The following is a 17,473-nucleotide window of genomic DNA, read 5'->3' as shown; positions in this document are numbered from 1 at the left end:
AAGCAGCACACTAGAACACAGAATAAGAATCTACGTTGATGCAATCGGCCAGTAAGAAGAGCTACATTTCAAGTTTTAGTTATCGATTAATGAATTATTGGGCGGTTTGGTGCCTTGGACCAGACCGAGGACCTTAAGATTTTGCATGAACCGAGGACTGGCAGCCAGGTAACACGAGAAATTGTGTAAAGTGTTAATATGTAGTAAAAACCTAAGAAAATCCTCCGTTTCCGTCATTTACTATCGAATCGACATAACGCCAGATCGTCACAGTGGTCGCTTTTCTCTCTGAAACTGTTACATTTATCGTCTGCAAGCCCTTGACGCGTGATGCGGTATGCAGAGTCACTACAAGCGGCATAGTAGAACACTGAAGAAGCATCTAAGTTTATGCAATCGCCCAGTAAGAAGAGCTACATTTCAAGTTTTAGTTATCGATTAATGAATTATTGGGCGGTTTGGTGCCTTGGACCAGACCGAGGATCTTAAGATTTTGCATGAACCGAGGACTGGCAGCCAGGTAACACGAGAAATTGTGTAAAGTGTTAATATGTAGTAAAAACCTAAGAAAATCTCCCGTTTCCGTCATTTACTATCGAATCGACATAACGCCAGATCGTCACAGTGGTCGCTTTTCTCTCTGAAACGGTTACATTTATCGTCTGCAAGCCCTTGTCGCGTGATGCGGTATGCAGACACAGTACAAGCACCACACTAGAACACAGAATAACAATCTTCGTTGATGCAATCGGCCAGTAAGAAAAGCTACATTTCAAGTTTTAGTTATCGATTAATGAATTATTGGGCGGTTTGGTGCCTTGGACCAGACCGAGGACCTTAAGATTTTGCATGAACCGAGGACTGGCAGCCAGGTAACACGAGAAATTGTGTAAAGTGTTAATATGTAGTAAAAACCTAAGAAAATCTCCCGTTTCCGTCATTTACTATCGAATCGACATAACGCCAGATCGTCACAGTGGTCGCTTTTCCCTCTGAAACGGTTACATTTATCGTCTGCAAGCCCTTGTCGCGTGATGCGGTATGCAGAGTCACTACAAGCGGCATAGTAGAACACTGAAGAAGCACCTAAGTTTATGCAATCGCCCAGTAAGAAGAGCTACATTTCAAGTTTTAGTTATCGATTAATGAATTATTGGGCGGTTTGGTGCCTTGGACCAGACCGAGGACCTTAAGATTTTGCATGAACCGAGGACTGGCAGCCAGGTAACACGAGAAATTGTGTAAAGTGTTAATATGTAGTAAAAACCTAAGAAAATCTCCCGTTTCCGTCATTTACTATCGAATCGACATAACGCCAAATCGTCACAGTGGTCGCTTTTCTCTCTGAAACGGTTACATTTATCGTCTGCAAGCCCTTGTCGCGTGATGCGGTATGCAGACACAGTACAAGCAGCACACTAGAACACAGAATAAGAATCTACGTTGATGCAATCGGCCAGGAAGAAGTGCTACATTTCAAGTTTTAGTTATCGATTAATGAATTATTGGGCGGTATGGTGCCTTGGACCAGACCGAGGACCTTAAGATTTTGCATGAACCGAGGACTGGCAGCCAGGTAACACGAGAAATTGTGTAAAGTGTTAATATGTAGTAAAAACCTAAGAAAATCTCCCGTTTCCGTCATTTACTATCGAATCGACATAACGCCAGATCGTCACAGTGGTCGGTTTTCTCTCTGAAACGGTTACATTTATCGTCTGCAAGCCCTTGTCGCGTGATGCGGTACGCAGACACAGTACAAGCAGCACACTAGAACACAGAATAAGGTTCTACGTTGATGCAATCGGCCAATAAGAAGAGCTACATTTCAAGTTTTAGTTATCGATTAATGAATTATTGGGCGGTTTGGTGCCTTGGACCAGACCGAGGACCTTAAGATTTTGCATGAACCAAGGACTGGCAGCCAGGTAACACGAGAAATTGTGTAAAGTGTTAATATGTAGTAAAAACCTAAGAAAATCTCCCGTTTCCGTCATTTACTATCGAATCGACATAACGCCAAATCGTCACAGTGGTCGCTTTTCTCTCTGAAACGGTTACATTTATCGTCTGCAAGCCCTTGTCGCGTGATGCGGTATGCAGACACAGTACAAGCAGCACACTAGAACACAGAATAAGAATCTACGTTGATGCAATCGGCCAGGAAGAAGTGCTACATATCAAGTTTTAGTTATCGATTAATGAATTATTGGGCGGTATGGTGCCTTGGACCAGACCGAGGACCTTAAGATTTTGCATGAACCGAGGACTGGCAGCCAGGTAACACGAGAAATTGTGTAAAGTGTTAATATGTAGTAAAAACCTAAGAAAATCTCCCGTTTCCGTCATTTACTATCGAATCGACATAACGCCAGATCGTCACAGTGGTCGGTTTTCTCTCTGAAACGGTTACATTTATCGTCTGCAAGCCCTTGTCGCGTGATGCGGTACGCAGACACAGTACAAGCAGCACACTAGAACACAGAATAAGGTTCTACGTTGATGCAATCGGCCAGTAAGAAGAGCTAAATTTCAAGTTTTAGTTATCGATTACTGAATTATTGGGCGGTTTGGTGCCTTGGACCAGACCGAGGACCTTAAGATTTTGCATGAACCGAGGACTAGCAGCCAGGTAACACGAGAAATTGTGTAAAGTGTTAAAATGTAGTAAAAACCTAAGAAAATCTCCCGTTTCCGTCATTTACTATCGAATCGACATAACGCCAGATCGTCACAGTGGTCGCTTTTCTCTCTGAAACGGTTACATTTATCGTCTGCAAGCCCTTGTCGCGTGATGCGGTATGCAGAGTCACTACAAGCGGCATAGTAGAACACTGAAGAAGCATCTAAGTTTATGCAATCGCCCAGTAAGGAGAGCTACATTTCAAGTTTTAGTTATCGATTAATGAATTATTGGGCGGTTTGGTGCCTTGGACCAGACCGAGGACCTTAAGATTTTGCATGAACCGAGGACTGGCAGCCAGGTAACACGAGAAATTGTGTAAAGTGTTAATATGTAGTAAAAACCTAAGAAAATCTCCCGTTTCCGTCATTTACTATCGAATCGACATAACGCCAGATCGTCACAGTGGTCGGTTTTCTCTCTGAAACGGTTACATTTATCGTCTGCAAGCCCTTGTCGCGTGATGCGGTATGCAGACACAGTACAAGCAGCACACTAGAACACAGAATAAGAATCTACGTTGATGCAATCGGCCAGTAAGAAGAGCTACATTTCAAGTTTTAGTTATCGATTAATGAATTATTGGGCGGTTTGGTGCCTTGGACCAGACCGAGGACCTTAAGATTTTGCATGAACCGAGGACTGGCAGCCAGGTAACACGAGAAATTGTGTAAAGTGTTAATATGTAGTAAAAACCTAAGAAAATCCTCCGTTTCCGTCATTTACTATCGAATCGACATAACGCCAGATCGTCACAGTGGTCGCTTTTCTCTCTGAAACTGTTACATTTATCGTCTGCAAGCCCTTGACGCGTGATGCGGTATGCAGAGTCACTACAAGCGGCATAGTAGAACACTGAAGAAGCATCTAAGTTTATGCAATCGCCCAGTAAGAAGAGCTACATTTCAAGTTTTAGTTATCGATTAATGAATTATTGGGCGGTTTGGTGCCTTGGACCAGACCGAGGATCTTAAGATTTTGCATGAACCGAGGACTGGCAGCCAGGTAACACGAGAAATTGTGTAAAGTGTTAATATGTAGTAAAAACCTAAGAAAATCTCCCGTTTCCGTCATTTACTATCGAATCGACATAACGCCAGATCGTCACAGTGGTCGCTTTTCTCTCTGAAACGGTTACATTTATCGTCTGCAAGCCCTTGTCGCGTGATGCGGTATGCAGACACAGTACAAGCAGCACACTAGAACACAGAATAACAATCTACGTTGATGCAATCGGCCAGTAAGAAGAGCTACATTTCAAGTTTTAGTTATCGATTAATGAATTATTGGGCGGTTTGGTGCCTTGGACCAGACCGAGGACCTTAAGATTTTGCATGAACCGAGGACTGGCAGCCAGGTAACACGAGAAATTGTGTAAAGTGTTAATATGTAGTAAAAACCTAAGAAAATCTCCCGTTTCCGTCATTTACTATCGAATCGACATAACGCCAGATCGTCACAGTGGTCGCTTTTCTCTCTGAAACGGTTACATTTATCGTCTGCAAGCACTTGTCGCGTGATGCGGTATGCAGAGTCACTACAAGCGGCATAGTAGAACACTGAAGAAGCACCTAAGTTTATGCAATCGCCCAGTAAGAAGAGCTACATTTCAAGTTTTAGTTATCGATTAATGAATTATTGGGCGGTTTGGTGCCTTGGACCAGACCGAGGACCTTAAGATTTTGCATGAACCGAGGACTGGCAGCCAGGTAACACGAGAAATTGTGTAAAGTGTTAATATGTAGTAAAAACCTAAGAAAATCTCCCGTTTCCGTCATTTACTATCGAATCGACATAACGCCAAATCGTCACAGTGGTCGCTTTTCTCTCTGAAACGGTTACATTTATCGTCTGCAAGCCCTTGTCGCGTGATGCGGTATGCAGACACAGTACAAGCAGCACACTAGAACACAGAATAAGAATCTACGTTGATGCAATCGGCCAGGAAGAAGTGCTACATTTCAAGTTTTAGTTATCGATTAATGAATTATTGGGCGGTATGGTGCCTTGGACCAGACCGAGGACCTTAAGATTTTGCATGAACCGAGGACTGGCAGCCAGGTAACACGAGAAATTGTGTAAAGTGTTAATATGTAGTAAAAACCTAAGAAAATCTCCCGTTTCCGTCATTTACTATCGAATCGACATAACGCCAGATCGTCACAGTGGTCGGTTTTCTCTCTGAAACGGTTACATTTATCGTCTGCAAGCCCTTGTCGCGTGATGCGGTACGCAGACACAGTACAAGCAGCACACTAGAACACAGAATAAGGTTCTACGTTGATGCAATCGGCCAGTAAGAAGAGCTAAATTTCAAGTTTTAGTTATCGATTACTGAATTATTGGGCGGTTTGGTGCCTTGGACCAGACCGAGGACCTTAAGATTTTGCATGAACCGAGGACTGGCAGCCAGGTAACACGAGAAATTGTGTAAAGTGTTAAAATGTAGTAAAAACCTAAGAAAATCTCCCGTTTCCGTCATTTACTATCGAATCGACATAACGCCAGATCGTCACACTGGTCGCTTTTCTCTCTGAAACGGTTACATTTATCGTCTGCAAGCCCTTGTCGCGTGATGCGGTATGCAGAGTCACTACAAGCGGCATAGTAGAACACTGAAGAAGCATCTAAGTTTATGCAATCGCCCAGTAAGGAGAGCTACATTTCAAGTTTTAGTTATCGATTAATGAATTATTGGGCGGTTTGGTGCCTTGGACCAGACCGAGGACCTTAAGATTTTGCATGAACCGAGGACTGGCAGCCAGGTAACACGAGAAATTGTGTAAAGTGTTAATATGTAGTAAAAACCTAAGAAAATCTTCCGTTTCCGTCATTTACTATCGAATCGACATAACGCCAGATCGTCACAGTGGTCGCTTTTCTCTCTGAAACGGTTACATTTATCGTCTGCAAGCCCTTGTCGCGTGATGCGGTATGCAGAGTCACTACAAGCGGCATAGTAGAACACTGAAGAAGCATCTAAGTTTATGCAATCGCCCAGTAAGAAGAGCTACATTTCAAGTTTTAGTTATCGATTAATGAATTATTGGGCGGTTTGGTGCCTTGGACCAGACCGAGGACCTTAAGATTTTGCATGAACCGAGGACTGGCAGCCAGGTAACACGAGAAATTGTGTAAAGTGTTAATATGTAGTAAAAACCTAAGAAAATCTCCCGTTTCCGTCATTTACTATCGAATCGACATAACGCCAGATCGTCACAGTGGTCGCTTTTCTCTCTGAAACGGTTACATTTATCGTCTGCAAGCCCTTGTCGCGTGATGCGGTATGCAGAGTCACTACAAGCGGCATAGTAGAACACTGAAGAAGCATCTAAGTTTATGCAATCGCCCAGTAAGAAGAGCTACATTTCAAGTTTTAGTTATCGATTAATGAATTATTTGGCGGTTTGGTGCCTTGGACCAGACCGAGGACCTTAAGATTTTGCATGAACCGAGGACTGGCAGCCAGGTAACACGAGAAATTGTGTAAAGTGTTAATATGTAGTAAAAACCTAAGAAAATCTCCCGTTTCCGTCATTTACTATCGAATCGACATAACGCCAGATCGTCACAGTGGTCGCTTTTCTCTCTGAAACGGTTACATTTATCGTCTGCAAGCCCTTGTCGCGTGATGCGGTATGCAGACACAGTACAAGCAGCACACTAGAACACAGAATAAGAATCTACGTTGATGCAATCGGCCAGTAAGAAGAGCTACATTTCAAGTTTTAGTTATCGATTAATGAATTATTGGGCGGTTTAATGCCTTGGACCAGACCGAGGACCTTAAGATTTTGCATGAACCGAGGACTGGCAGCCAGGTAACACGAGAAATTGTGTAAAGTGTTAATATGTAGTAAAAACCTAAGAAAATCTCCCGTTTCCGTCATTTACTATCGAATCGACATAACGCCAGATCGTCAAAGTGGTCGCTTTTCTCTCTGAAACGGTTACATTTATCGTCTGCAAGCCCTTGTCGCGTGATGCGGTATGCAGACACAGTACAAGCAGCACACTAGAACACAGAATAAGAATCTACGTTGATGCAATCGGCCAGTAAGAAGAGCTACATTTCAAGTTTTAGTTATCGATTAATGAATTATTGGGCGGTTTGGTGCCTTGGACCAGACCGAGGACCTTAAGATTTTGCATGAACCGAGGACTGGCAGCCAGGTAACACGAGAAATGTGTAAAGTGTTAATATGTAGTAAAAACCTAAGAAAATCTCCCGTTTCCGTCATTTACTATCGAATCGACATAACGCCAGATCGTCACAGTGGTCGCTTTTCTCTCTGAAACGGTTACATTTATCGTCTGCAAGCCCTTGTCGCGTGATGCGGTATGCTGAGTCACTACAAGCGGCATAGCAGAACACTGAAGAAGCATCTAAGTTTATGCAATCGCCCAGTAAGAAGAGCTACATTTCAAGTTTTAGTTATCGATTAATGAATTATTGGGCGGTTTGGTGCCTTGGACCAGACCGAGGACCTTAAGATTTTGCATGAACCGAGGACTGGCAGCCAGGTAACACGAGAAATTGTGTAAAGTGTTAATATGTAGTAAAAATCTAAGAAAATCTCCCGTTCCCGTCATTTACTATCGAATCGACATAACGCCAGATCGTCACAGTGGTCGCTTTTCTCTCTGAAACGGTTACATTTATCGTCTGCAAGCCCTTGTCGCGTGATGCGGTATGCAGACACAGTACAAGCAGCACACTTGAACACAGAATAAGAATCTACGTTGATGCAATCGGCCAGGAAGAAGAGCTACATTTCAAGTTTTAGTTATCGATTAATGAATTATTGGGCGGTTTGGTGCCTTGGACCAGACCGAGGACCTTAAGATTTTGCATGAACCGAGGACTGGCAGCCAGGTAACACGAGAAATTGTGTAAAGTGTTAATATGTAGTAGAAACCTAAGAAAATCACCCGTTTCCGTCATTTACTATCGAATCGACATAGCGCCAGATCGTCACAGTGGTCGTTTTTCTCTCTGAAACGGTTACATTTATCGTCTGCAAGCCCTTGTCGCGTGATGCGGTATGCAGACACAGTACAAGCAGCACACTAGAACACAGAATAAGAATCTACGTTGATGCAATCGGCCAGTAAGAAGAGCTACATTTCAAGTTTTAGTTATCGATTAATGAATTATTGGGCGGTTTGGTGCCTTGGACCAGACCGAGGACCTTAAGATTTTGCATGAACCGAGGACTGGCAGCCAGGTAACACGGGAAATTGTGTAAAGTGTTAATATGTAGTAAAAACCTAAGAAAATCTCCCGTTTCCGTCATTTACTATCGAATCGACATAACGCCAGATCGTCACAGTGGTCGCTTTTCTCTCTGAAACGGTTACATTTATCGTCTGCAAGCCCTTGTCGCGTGATGCGGTATGCAGACACAGTACAAGCAGCACACTAGAACACAGAATAAGAATCTACGTTGATGCAATCGGCCAGTAAGATGAGCTACATTTCAAGTTTTAGTTATCGATTAATGAATTATTGGGCGGTTTGGTGCCTTGGACCAGACCGAGGACCTTAAGATTTTGCATTAACCGAGGACTGGCAGCCAGGTAACACGAGAAATTGTGTAAAGTGTTAATATGTAGTAAAAACCTAAGAAAATCTCCCGTTTCCGTCATTTACTATCGAATCGACATAACGCCAGATCGTCAAAGTGGTCGCTTTTCTCTCTGAAACGGTTACATTTATCGTCTGCAAGCCCTTGTCGCGTGATGCGGTATGCAGACACAGTACAAGCAGCACACTAGAACACAGAATAAGAATCTACGTTGATGCAATCTGCCAGTAAGAAGAGCTACATTTCAAGTTTTAGTTATCGATTAATGAATTATTAGGCGGTTTGGTGCCTTGGACCAGACCGAGGACCTTAAGATTTTGCATGAACCGAGGACTGGCAGCCAGGTAACACGAGAGATTGTGTAAAGTGTTAATATGTAGTAAAAACCTAAGAAAATCTCCCGTTTCCGTCATTTACTATCGAATCGACATAACGCCAGATCGTCACAGTGGTCGCTTTTCTCTCTGAAACGGTTACATTTATCGTCTGCAAGCCCTTGTCGCGTGATGCGGTATGCAGAGTCACTACAAGCGGCATAGTAGAACACTGAAGAAGCATCTAAGTTTATGCAATCGCCCAGTAAGAAGAGCTACATTTCAAGTTTTAGTTATCGATTAATGAATTATTGGGCGGTTTGGTGCCTTGGACCAGACCGAGGACCTTAAGATTTTGCATGAACCGAGGACTGGCAGCCAGGTAACACGAGAAATTGTGTAAAGTGTTAATATGTAGTAAAAATCTAAGAAAATCTCCCGTTTCCGTCATTTACTATCGAATCGACATAACGCCAGATCGTCACAGTGGTCGTTTTTCTCTCTGAAACGGTTACATTTATCGTCTGCAAGCCCTTGTCGCGTGATGCGGTATGCAGACACAGTACAAGCAGCACACTAGAACACCGAATAAGAATCTACGTTGATGCAATTGGCCAGTTTGAAGAGCTACATTTCAAGTTTTAGTTATCGATTAATGATTTATTGGGCGGTTTGGTGCCTTGGACCAGACCGAGGACCTTAAGATTTTGCATGAACCGAGGACTGGCAGCCAGGTAACACGAGAAATTGTGTAAAGTGTTAATATGTAGTAAAAACCTAAGAAAATCTCCCGTTTCCGTCATTTACTATGGAATCGACATAACGCCAGATCGTCACAGTGGTCGCTTTTCTCTCTGAAACGGTTACATTTATCGTCTGCAAGCCCTTGTCGCGTGATGCGGTATGCAGAACCAGTACAAGCAGCACACTAGAACACAGAATAAGAATCTACGTTGATGCAATCGGCCAAAAATATGAGCTACACTTCAAATTTTAGTTATCGAAAATTGAATTATTGGCCGGTTTAATGCCTTTGACATGACCGAGGACCTTAAGATTTTGCTTGAACCGAGGACTGGCAGCCACGTAACACGAGAAATTGTGTAAAGTGTTAATATGGAGTAAAAACCTAAGAAAATCTCCCGTTTCCGTCATTTACTATCGAATCGACATAACGCCAGATCGTCACAGTGGTCGCTTTTCTCTCTGAAACGGTTACATTTATCGTCTGCAAGCCCTTGTCGCGTGATGCGGTATGCAGACACAGTACAAGCAGCACACTAGAACACAGAATAAGAATCTACGTTGATGCAATCGGCCAGTAAGAAGAGCTACATTTCACGTTTTAGTTATCGATTAATGAATTATTGGGCGGTATGGTGCCTTGGACCAGACCGAGGACCTTAAGATTTTGCAGGAACCGAGGACTGGCAGCCAGGTAACACGATAAATTGTGTAAAGTGTTAATATGTAGTAAAAACCTAAAAAAATCTCCCGTTTCCGTCATTTACTATCGAATCGACATACCGCCAGATCGTCACAGTGGTCGCTTTTCTCTCTGAAACGGTTACATTTATCGTCTGCAAGCCCTTGTCGCGAGATGCGGTATGCAGAGTCACTACAAGCGGCATAGTTGAACACTGAAGAAGCATCTAAGTTTATGCAATCGCCCAGTAAGAAGAGCTACATTTCAAGTTTTAGTTATCGATTAATGAATTATTGGGCGGTTTGGTGCCTTGGATCAGACCGAGGACCTTAAGATTTTGCATGAACCGAGGACTGGCAGCCAGGTAACACGAGAAATTGTGTAAAGTGTTAATATGTAGTAAAAATCTAAGAAAATCTCCCGTTTCCGTCATTTACTATCGAATCGACATAACGCCAGATCGTCACAGTGGTCGCTTTTCTCTCTGAAACGGTTACATTTATCGTCTGCAAGCCCTTGTCGCGTGATGCGGTATGCTGACACAGTACAAGCAGCACACTTGAACACAGAATAAGAATCTACGTTGATGCAATCGGCCAGTAAGAAGAGCTACATTTCAAGTTTTAGTTATCGATTAATGAATTATTGGGCGGTTTGGTGCCTTGGACCAGACCGAGGACCTTAAGATTTTGCATGAACCGAGGACTGGCAGCCAGGTAACACGAGAAATTGTGTAAAGTGTTAATATGTAGTAGAAACCTAAGAAAATCTCCCGTTTCCGTCATTTACTATCGAGTCGACATAACGCCAGATCGTCACAGTGGTCGTTTTTCTCTCTGAAACGGTTACATTTATCGTCTGCAAGCCCTTGTCGCGTGATGCGGTATGCAGACACAGTACAAGCAGCACACTAGAACACAGAATAAGAATCTACGTTGATGCAATCGGCCAGTAAGAAGAGCTACATTTCAAGATTTAGTTATCGATTAATGAATTATTGGGCGGTTTGGTGCCTTGGACCAGACCGAGGACCTTTAGATTTTGCATGAACCGAGGACTGGCAGCCAGGTAACACGAGAAATTGTGTAAAGTGTTAATATGTAGTAAAAACCTAAGAAAATCTCCCGTTTCCGTCATTTACTATCGAATCGACATAACGCCAGATCGTCACAGTGGTCGCTTTTCTCTCTGAAACGGTTACATTTATCGTCTGCAAGCCCTTGTCGCGTGATGCGGTATGCAGACACAGTACAAGCAGCACACTAGAACACAGAATAAGAATCTACGTTGATGCAATCGGCCAGTAAGAAGAGCTACATTTGAAGTTTTAGTTATCGATTAATGAATTAGTGGGCGGTATGGTGCCTTGGACCAGCCCGAGGACCTTAAGATTTTGCATGAACCGAGGACTGGCAGCCAGGTGACACGAGAAATTGTGTAAAGTGTTAATATGTAGTAAAAACCTAAGAAAATCTCCCGTTTCCGTCATTTACTATCGAATCGACATAACGCCAGATCGTCACAGTGGTCGCTTTTCTCTCTGAAACGGTTACATTTATCGTCTGCAAGCCCTTGTCGCGTGATGCGGTATGCAGACACAGTACAAGCAGCACACTAGAACACAGAATAAGAATCTACGTTGATGCAATCGGCCTGGAAGAAGAGCTACATTTCAAGTTTTAGTTATCGATTAATGAATTATTGGGCGGTTTGGTACCTTGGACCAGACCGAGGACCTTAAGGTTTTGCATGAACCGAGGACTGGCAGCCAGGTAACACGAGAAATTGTGTAAAGTGTTAATATGTAGTAAAAACCTAAAAAAATCTCCCGTTTCCGTAATTTACTATCGAATCGACATAACGCCAGATCGTCACAGTGGTCGTTTTTCTCTCTGAAACGGTTACATTTATCGTCTGCAAGCCCTTGTCGAGTGATGCGGTATGCAGACACAGTACAAGCAGCACACTAGAACACAGAATAAGAATCTACGTTGATGCAATCGGCCAGGAAGAAGAGCTACATTTCAAGTTTTAGTTATCGATTAATGAATTATTGGGCGGTATGGGGCCTTGGACCAGACCGAGGACCTTAAGATTTTGCATGAACCGAGGACTGGCAGCCAGGTAACACGAGAAATTGTGTAAAGTGTTAATATGTAGTAAAAACCTAAGAAAATCTCCCGTTTCCGTCATTTACTATCGAATCGACATAACGCCAGATCGTCACAGTGGTCGCTTTTCTCTCTGAAACGGTTACATTTATCGTCTGCAAGCCCTTGTCGCGTGATGCGGTATGCAGAGTCACTACAAGCGGCATAGTAGAACACTGAAGAAGCATCTAAGTTTATGCAATCGCCCAGTAAGAAGAGCTCCATTTCAAGTTTTAGTTATCGATTAATGAATTATTGTGCGGTTTGGTGCCTTGGACCAGACCGAGGACCTTAAGATTTTGCATGAACCGAGGACTGGCAGCCAGGTAACACGAGAAATTGTGTAAAGTATTAATATGTAGTAAAAACCTAAGAAAATCTCCCGTTTCCGTCATTTACTATCGAATCGACATAACGCCAGATCGTCACAGTGGTCGCTTTTCTCTCTGAAACGGTTACATTTATCGTCTGCAAGCCCTTGTCGCGTGATGCGGTATGCAGAGACAGTACAAGCAGCACACTAGAACACAGAATAAGAATCTACGTTGATGCAATCGGCCAGTAAGAAGAGCTACATTTCAAGTTTTAGTTATCGATTAATGAATTATTGGGCGGTTTGGTGCCTTGGACCAGACCGAGGACCTTAAGATTTTGCATGAACCGAGGACTGGCAGCCAGGTAACACGAGAAATTGTGTAAAGTGTTAATATGGAGTAAAAACCTAAGAAAATCTCCCGTTTCCGTCATTTACTATCGAATCGACATAACGCCAGATCGTCACAGTGGTCGCTTTTCTCTCTGAAACGGTTACATTTATCGTCTGCAAGCCCTTGTCGCGTGATGCGGTATGCAGACACAGTACAAGCAGCACACTAGAACACAGAATAAGAATCTACGTTGATGCAATCGGCCAGTAACAAGAGCTACATTTCAAGTTTTAGTTATCGATTAATGAATTATTGGGCGGTATGGTGCCTTGGACCAGACCGAGGACCTTAAGATTTTGCATGAACCGAGGACTGGCAGCCAGGTAACACGAGAAATTGTGTAAAGTGTTAATATGTAGTAAAAACCTAAGAAAATCTCCCGTTTCCGTCATTTACTATCGAATCGACATAACGCCAGATCGTCACAGTGGTCGCTTTTCTCTCTGAAACGGTTACATTTATCGTCTGCAAGCCCTTGTCGCGTGATGCGTTATGCAGACACAGTACAAGCAGCACACTAGAACACAGAATAAGAATCTACGTTGATGCAATCGGCCAGTAAGAAGAGCTACATTTCAAGTTTTAGTTATCGATTAATGAATTATTGGGCGGTTTGGTGCCTTGGACCAGACCGAGGACCTTAAGATTTTGCATGAACCGAGGACTGGCAGCCAGGTGACACGAGAAATTGTGTAAAGTGTTAATATGTAGTAAAAACCTAAAAAAATCTCCCGTTTCCGTCATTTACTATCGAATCGACATAACGCCAGATCGTCACAGTGGTCGCTTTTCTCTCTGAAACGGTTACATTTATCGTCTGCAAGCCCTTGTTGCGTGATGCGGTATGCAGAGTCACTACAAGCGGCATAGTAGAACACTGAAGAAGCATCTAAGTTTATGCAATCGGCCAGTAAGAAGAGCTACATTTCAAGTTTTAGTTATCGATTAATGAATTATTGGGCGGTTTGGTGCCTTGGACCAGACCGAGGACCTTAAGATTTTGCATGAACCGAGGACTGGCAGCCAGGTAACACGAGAAATTGTGTAAAGTGTTAATATGTTGTAAAAACCTAAGAAAATCTCCCGTTTCCGTCATTTACTATCGAATCGACATAACGCCAGATCGTCACAGTGGTCGCTTTTCTCTCTGAAACGGTTACATTTATCGTCTGCAAGCCCTTGTCGCGTGATGCGGTATGCAGAGTCACTACAAGCGGCATAGTAGAACACTGAAGAAGCACCTAAGTTTATGCAATCGCCCAGTAAGAAGAGCTACATTTCAAGTTTTAGTTATCGATTAATGAATTATTGGTCGGTTTGATGCCTTGGACCAGACCGAGGACCTTAAGATTTTGCATGAACCGAGGACTGGCAGCCAGGTAACACGAGAAATTGTGTAAAGTGTTAATATGTAGTAAAAACCTAAGAAAATCTCCCGTTTCCGTCATTTACTATCATATCGACATAACGCCAGATCGTCACAGTGGTCGCTTTTCTCTCTGAAACGGTTACATTTATCGTCTGCAAGCCCTTGTCGCGTGATGCGGTATGCAGACACAGTACAAGCAGCACTCTAGAACACAGAATAAGAATATACGTTGATGCAATCGGCCAGGAAGAACAGCTACATTTCAAGTTTTAGTTATCGATTAATGAATTATTGGGCGGTTTGGTTCCTTGGACCAGACCGAGGACCTTAAGATTTTGCATGAACCGAGGACTGGCAGCCAGGTAACACGAGAAATTGTGTAAAGTGTTAATATGTAGTAAAAACCTAAGAAAATCTCCCGTATCCGTCATTTACTATTGAATCGACATAACGCCAGATCGTCACAGTGGTCGCTTTTCTCTCTGAAACGGTTACATTTATCGTCTGCAAGCCCTTGTCGCGTGATGCTGAATGCAGAGTCACTACAAGCGGCATAGTAGAACACTGAAGAAGCATCTAAGTTTATGCAATCGCCCAGTAAGAAGAGCTACATTTCAAGTATTAGTTATCGATTAATGAATTATTGGGCGGTTTGCTGCATTGGACCAGACCGAGGACCTTAAGATTTTGCATGAACCGAGGACTGGCAGCCAGGTAACACGAGAAATTGTGTAAAGTGTTAATATGTAGTAAAAACCTAAGAAAATCTCCCGTTTCCGTCATTTACTATCGAATCGACATAACGCCAGATCGTCACAGTGGTCGCTTTTCTCTCTGAAACGGTTACATTTATCGTCTGCAAGCCCTTGTCGCGTGATGCGGTATGCAGACACAGTACAAGCAGCACACTAGAACACAGAATAAGAATCTACGTTGATGCAATCGGCCAGTAAGAAGAGCCACATTTCAAGTTTTAGTTATCGATTAATGAATTATTGGGCGGTTTGGTGCCTTGGACCAGACCGAGGACCTTAAGATTTTGCATGAACCGAGGACTGGCAGCCAGGTAACACGAGAAATTGTGTAAAGTGTTAATATGTAGTAAAAACCTAAGAAAATCTCCCGTTTCCGTCATTTACTATCGAATCGACATAACGCCAGATCGTCACAGTGGTCGCTTTTCTCTCTGAAACGGTTACATTTATCGTCTGCAAGCCCTTGTCGCGTGATGCGGTATGCAGAGTCACTACAAGCGGCATAGTAGAACACTGAAGAAGCATCTAAGTTTATGCAATCGCCCAGTAAGAAGAGCTCCATTTCAAGTTTTAGTTATCGATTAATGAATTATTGTGCGGTTTGGTGCCTTGGACCAGACCGAGGACCTTAAGATTTTGCATGAACCGAGGACTGGCAGCCAGGTAACACGAGAAATTGTGTAAAGTATTAATATGTAGTAAAAACCTAAGAAAATCTCCCGTTTCCGTCATTTACTATCGAATCGACAAAACGCCAGATCGTCACAGTGGTCGCTTTTCTCTCTGAAACGGTTACATTTATCGTCTGCAAGCCCTTGTCGCGTGATGCGGTATGCAGACACAGTACAAGCAGCACACTAGAACACAGAATAAGAATCTACGTTGATGCAATCGGCCAGTAAGAAGAGCTACATTTCAAGTTTTAGTTATCGATTAATGAATTATTGGGCGGTTTGGTGCCTTGGACCAGACCGAGGACCTTAAGATTTTGCATGAACCGAGGACTGGCAGCCAGGTAACACGAGAAATTGTGTAAAGTGTTAATATGGAGTAAAAACCTAAGAAAATCTCCCGTTTCCGTCATTTACTATCGAATCGACATAACGCCAGATCGTCACAGTGGTCGCTTTTCTCTCTGAAACGGTTACATTTATCGTCTGCAAGCCCTTGTCGCGTGATGCGGTATGCAGACACAGTACAAGCAGCACACTAGAACACAGAATAAGAATCTACGTTGATGCAATCGGCCAGTAACAAGAGCTACATTTCAAGTTTTAGTTATCGATTAATGAATTATTGGGCGGTATGGTGCCTTGGACCAGACCGAGGACCTTAAGATTTTGCATGAACCGAGGACTGGCAGCCAGGTAACACGAGAAATTGTGTAAAGTGTTAATATGTAGTAAAAACCTAAGAAAATCTCCCGTTTCCTTCATTTACTATCGAATCGACATAACGCCAGATCGTCACAGTGGTCGCTTTTCTCTCTGAAACGGTTACATTTATCGTCTGCAAGCCCTTGTCGCGTGATGCGTTATGCAGACACAGTACAAGCAGCACACTAGAACACAGAATAAGAATCTACGTTGATGCAATCGGCCAGTAAGAAGAGCTACATTTCAAGTTTTGTTATCGATTAATGAATTATTGGGCGGTTTGGTGCCTTGGACCAGACCGAGGACCTTAAGATTTTGCATGAACCGAGGACTGGCAGCCAGGTGACACGAGAAATTGTGTAAAGTGTTAATATGTAGTAAAAACCTAAAAAAATCTCCCGTTTCCGTCATTTACTATCGAATCGACATAACGCCAGATCGTCACAGTGGTCGCTTTTCTCTCTGAAACGGTTACATTTATCGTCTGCAAGCCCTTGTCGCGTGATGCGGTATGCAGAGTCACTACAAGCGGCATAGTAGAACACTGAAGAAGCATCTAAGTTTATGCAGTCGGCCAGTAAGAAGAGCTACATTTCAAGTTTTAGTTATCGATTAATGAATTATTGGGCGGTTTGGTGCCTTGGACCAGACCGAGGACCTTAAGATTTTGCATGAACCGAGGACTGGCAGCCAGGTAACACGAGAAATTGTGTAAAGTGTTAATATGTTGTAAAAACCTAAGAAAATCTCCCGTTTCCGTCATTTAGTATCGAATCGACATAACGCCAGATCGTCACAGTGGTCGCTTTTCTCTCTGAAACGGTTACATTTATCGTCTGCAAGCCCTTGTCGCGTGATGCGGTATGCAGAGTCACTACAAGCGGCATAGTAGAACACTGAAGAAGCACCTAAGTTTATGCAATCGCCCAGTAAGAAGAGCTACATTTCAAGTTTTAGTTATCGATTAATGAATTATTGGTCGGTTTGATGCCTTGGACCAGACCGAGGACCTTAAGATTTTGCATGAACCGAGGACTGGCAGCCAGGTAACACGAGAAATTGTGTAAAGTGTTAATATGTAGTAAAAACCTAAGAAAATCTCCCG

The sequence above is a fragment of the Schistocerca cancellata genome, chromosome 11, assembly GCF_023864275.1.
Source record: "Schistocerca cancellata isolate TAMUIC-IGC-003103 chromosome 11, iqSchCanc2.1, whole genome shotgun sequence".
NCBI lineage: Eukaryota > Metazoa > Arthropoda > Insecta > Orthoptera > Acrididae > Schistocerca > Schistocerca cancellata.
Note: the sequence above shows the minus strand (reverse complement) of the source record.